The sequence below is a fragment of the Juglans regia genome, chromosome 4 (assembly GCF_001411555.2).
Source record: "Juglans regia cultivar Chandler chromosome 4, Walnut 2.0, whole genome shotgun sequence".
Taxonomy (NCBI): domain Eukaryota; kingdom Viridiplantae; phylum Streptophyta; class Magnoliopsida; order Fagales; family Juglandaceae; genus Juglans; species Juglans regia.
The window spans coordinates 8,862,947-8,867,953 of NC_049904.1; the positions used below are offsets into that span (position 1 = coordinate 8,862,947).

General features: G+C 43.9%; 1 pseudogene; it reads left to right on the forward strand.

The window, feature by feature from the left end:
* The first annotated feature begins 407 nt into the window (after positions 1-407).
* Positions 408-3,796, forward strand: LOC118348158 (annotated as a pseudogene).
* Positions 3,797-5,007: the final 1,211 nt, after the last annotated feature.

The window sequence follows — 5,007 nt, forward strand, 5'->3', positions numbered from 1 at the left end:
TACTTGCACTACTACAGGTATTTTTAGGAGTATAGGTTTGATTTTTGGTTGCCTGCGACAGCACACCAAGCTCTCAATAGGATTGTATCCCTATCGACAGATAAATGTCTTCCTTTCTTTCAGGTGCTTAAGAAAGCATAAGATTGGGACACCAGGTGCGAGGATGCATTTACCCAGCAAAAGGAATATTTGGCTAACCCGTCATTGCTCAGCCACACCAAGCAAGGAGAACCATTGTCGTTGTACTTGGCAGTGACCCCAAACGCTGTATGAGATGCATTGGTATGGGAAGAAGGAAAGGAATAGAAGCCGGTGTATTATGTAGGCAGGGCCCTGAGAGGGGCTGAGGCTAGTTATCCAAAGGTTGAGTTAGTCACCTTCGTCATGGTGGTAGCAACAAGGCGATTATGGCCTTCTTTCCAAGCCCATCCGATAAAGGTGATTACTTCATCACCTCTGCAAAAGGTGTTGCAGAAACTGGATACCTCGGGATGGCTGGTCCAGTGGTCAATCAACCTAGGTGAGTATGACATCAGTTATATGCCAAAAAGCGTTGTGAAACGGCAGATCCTGGCTAACTTTGTTGCAGAATTTTTCAATTTCCAAGAAGAAATCCCTAAGTCACCCAAGAAGAACCCCTGGCAAGTGTATGTGGATGGGTCATTCTGCCAAGCAAGGGGAGGAGTTGGTGTGTACATGGTTGCAAACAAAGGGTAAGAGTCGTACCACGCCGTACGACTAGATTTCAAAGTAACAAACAATGAAGCCGAATACGAAACAGTGCTTGTCGGTTTAGCAACAATAAAGGTGTTAGGAGGTGAGGAGATTCAAATGAAAGCCGATTCACAGGTAGTAGTTGGGCAGATCACGGGAGAATATTTGGCGAGGGGGATCAAACTAATAAAATATCTCCATTAGGTTCAGGAGCAATGCAAATGCCTCAAGTACTTTCGAATTGAGAAAATTCCTCGAGGAGATAATTTCAAGCCTGATCGGTTGGCACGAGCAGCCTCAGCAAAGCAAGAAGAGCCATTGCAGTGGAAAGTTGATCTACAAACAGTAGGCAATCCAATGGTAGGAGAGCAAAGTCTGCAAATTAGAGAGTGTGCCAAGATGGACTGATGAAATAAGAAAGTATTTGGAGACAGGTGATCTTCCCCCATCCAGGGAAGAGGCAAGGAAGTTAAAAAGCAGGGCGACTCGGTTTACTATGGTAGACAAGGTGTCATGAACGGGAGCAGGTAACCTTATGTTGCATGTCTCGACGCTTCAAATGTCCGTCCAATCCCAAGCGAAATTTGGGGGCGTCACACAAGGTGCTTTACAGGCGGGGTTTTTCAAACCCGTTGTTTAGATGTGTAACAAAGAAGAAAGCAGAATATGTGATGAAGGAAATACACGAGGGGATATGCGGGGGTCATTCGGGAGGATGATTACTCGCCGCAAAGATTGTAAAGGCAGGATATTATTGGCCAAACATGCTCAAAGATGCAAAGGAGTTTGTAAAAAAGTGTGTCCAATGCCAGATTCATGCACCAGTGCCGAACGCATCTCCCAAGGAGTTACAATCCATAACTTCACCTTGACCCTTTGCCTAATGGGGGGTAGACCTAGTAGGCCCTATGCCCCCAGCAATGGAGGAACCAAGTTCATCATCGTAGCCGTCAACTACTTTAGGAAATGGGTAGAGGCTGAGGCAATGGTAACAGTAACAGCCCAAAGTGTGACGAAGTTCCTGTGGAAGGAGTAGTATGCAGATTCGGGATACCTCAGTGTATCATTTCTGACAACATAAGGCAGTTCGATTCTGAACACTATCGCCAATGGTGTACGGAGCTAGGAATCAAGGTCAAGAACTCTTCCCTAGGCCACCCCGAGGAGAACGGGCAAGTTGAAGCATCCAATAAAACCATAATGGAAATATTGAAAAAGAAGATAGGCGACAGAAATGGATTGTGGGCTGACGAGCTCTCGAAGACTTTATGAGCTTACAGGACAACACCGAAAACCTCAACGGGCAAAACACCTTTCGTCCTAGCGTATGGAAGTGAGGCCATGGTACCAATGGAAGTTGGGCTACCAAGCTACAGAAGAGAAAGCTTTGATCCAAAAACAAATGTGGCAAGGTTGGAAGAAAACCTAGATTTGTTTGAGGAGAAATGGACGAATGTAGAGGCCAGAGTTACAGCTTCTAAAAAGAAGGTAGAGCAATACTTCAACAAGAGAGTATGGCCTAGATGATTCAAAGTTGGCGATTTAGTGCTGAAGGAGACTGGTGTCACCACAGGAAAAGAAGCAAAGTTAGGCCAACAATGGGAAGGCCCTTATGTTATAGTAGCAAGCCACAGACCAGGAGCTTACCATCTCAAAGATGTCGTGGGGCGTGAACTACCCCACCCATGAAATGCAGAGCATTTACGAAAGTACTACGTCTAAGGGGAAGATATTTAAATTTTTACTATTACTAATTTATTTATCGATATCATTTTCAATAAGAGTAATTCTACTCTTAGGCCAGTTTACTCTCCAACATCACACACTAATGATGTGGCAAACCCGGTTTCTTAAAAGCGGTCTAATGCTCAAGTTCCCTCTCTCCCCCTCCCCCCTCCCTCCTTTGCTCTACCCCTTCCCTGCTGAAACCTTCTTCTCCCCCTTCCCTCTACGAATCTCTCTCCCCCTTCCAAACCACTACCCCATTGACTTTGCTCTCCCCCTCCCTCTGTCGAATCCCTCTGCCCTCCCGAAACCGAAGTTCAGTCACTCGAGAGAGCGAAAGCAAGCCCTAGTACAATGTTTGAAGTTCGTATTCTTTTGGTGTTTGTTTTCTCCTTTGTGCATTTCTTTTTTTTTTTTTGGGTTCAAGCAGTAATTACTGGTGGGGTTTTATATGGGTGATTTTTATGGTTTTGATCTTTTGTGACCTTTTTTTTCACCTAAATCATGGGCAATGAAGGGGTGAATCTCTTGCACTCGCCAATCTTTTGTATTGTTTCGATTGGAAATTACCTAGTGGAATGAAAGAGAAGGACATTAACATGGAAGAATCGACTAGTCCGGGCCTTACCCAGAAAAGAACACCACTGAAACTATTAGCGTAAAGTTTTCATCTATATCATGCTTAAAGCTTTTTACTCAAATAAGAGAGAACATTCCTGCCATAATCGTTAAGAGTTTGATGTTCCAACTTTGCAAGGGCGTTACTTTTTGCCACAGTCACGGAATCTTACACAGGCATCTAAAACCTCACAATCTCTTCATGGACCCAAAGACACTAGTGCTTAAAATAGCAAATCTTGGACTTAAATCTTGGACTTGCTCAATCATTTACCATGCCAATTAAGAAGTATACTCATGAGATATTGACTCTGTGGTATAGAGCTCCTGGAGTCCTTTTAGGACCTACCCATTACTAAACTGCTGTAGATATGTGGTCTATTGGCTGTATATTTGCTGAGCTCGTCACAAAGCAAGCACTCTTCCAAGGAGATTCTGAACTGCAGCAACTCTCCACATATTCAAGTTATTAGGTACTCCAAATGAAGAAATGTGGTCTGGTGTAAGCAGCCTAATGCATTGGCATGAGTACCTCCAATGGAGGCCAAAACCTCTGCCAACCGTTATTCCTAATTTGGATAAAGATGGGCTGGATCTGCTATCTCAAATGTTGCAGTATGCGCCCTCAAAGCGTATTTTAGCGAAGAAAGCTATGGAACATCCTTACTTCAATGATTTGAACAAGGACTCTCACCGACTAAACAGAAAAGCTATCAGGATGGGAAAGTTTCTGTTGTAGGAAATTTCATCTGCTTGCCTCAAGCAAACCTTCCAATACATGTTAAATTTTGCTTTAGGATGAAGAATTTGTTGTAGATTTGATTGTTGTGAACCCTACTTTTAATATTTTAATGACAATATATTGTTGCTTAGGTGCCTCCATAATTTCAAGAATAAAAGAAAAAAAGGTCCATATGCATTATTTGGTTGGGCTTCAGTAGGGAGGGGGGAGAGCAAAGAAGGAAGGGTGGGGGGAGAGTAGAGAAGGAAGTGTAGAGGGAGAACGTGGGAGGAGAAATTCGAATGGAAGATTCGGGAAGAATGTGGAAAATGGCTGGAGTAGTCTAACGAATCGTTTTAAAAAATAAAAAATAAAAATAGAAAGCCAGCTTAGCTGGTGTGTGGTGTTGGAGACTTAAGTGGCCTAAGAGTAGAATTACTCTTTCAATAATAAATACCTGCACATATCTTTCCCATTTTTTCCTTGACTTTTTTGTGACAACCACAAAAAAACATGGCCAAGGCCTAAACGTTAAACGTAAAACGGTCGAGGGATCTCCCATTCACTCCTTCTCATCAAAGGTGACGTGGTCGAGGAAATCTCTCACTAGCCTAAAACTTAAAGGTAAAACGGTCGAGGGATCTCCCGTGAAACCTTCTTGCCAAAGGTGACGTGGTCGAACAACTCTCCCACAAGCCTCAAACTTACAAGTAAAACGGTCGAGGGATCTTCTGTTGACACATTCTCGCCAGGTGACGTGGTCGAGGAATGCTCCCACTAGCCTCGAACTTAAAGGTAAAATGGTCGAGGGATCACCCATTCACTCCTTTTCGCCAAAGGTGATGTGGTCGAGGAACGCCCCCACTATCCTCAAACTTAAAGATAAAACGGTCGAGGGATCTCCCGTTGACACCTTCTCACCGAAGGTGACGTGGTCAAGGAACTCTCCCACTAGCCTCAAACTTAAAGGTAAAACGGTCAAGAGATCTCTCCTTGACACCTTCTCACCAAAGGTGATGTGGTCAAGGAACTCTCCCACTAGCCTCAAACTTAAAGGTAAAATGATCGAGAGATCTCCCGTTGACACATTCTCACCAAAGGTGACGTGATCAAGGAACTCTCCCACTAGCCTCAAACTTAAAGGTAAAACGGTTAAGGGATCTCCCGTTAACTCCTTCTAGCCAAAGGTGACATGGTCGACTAACTCTCCCACTAGCCTCAAACTTAAA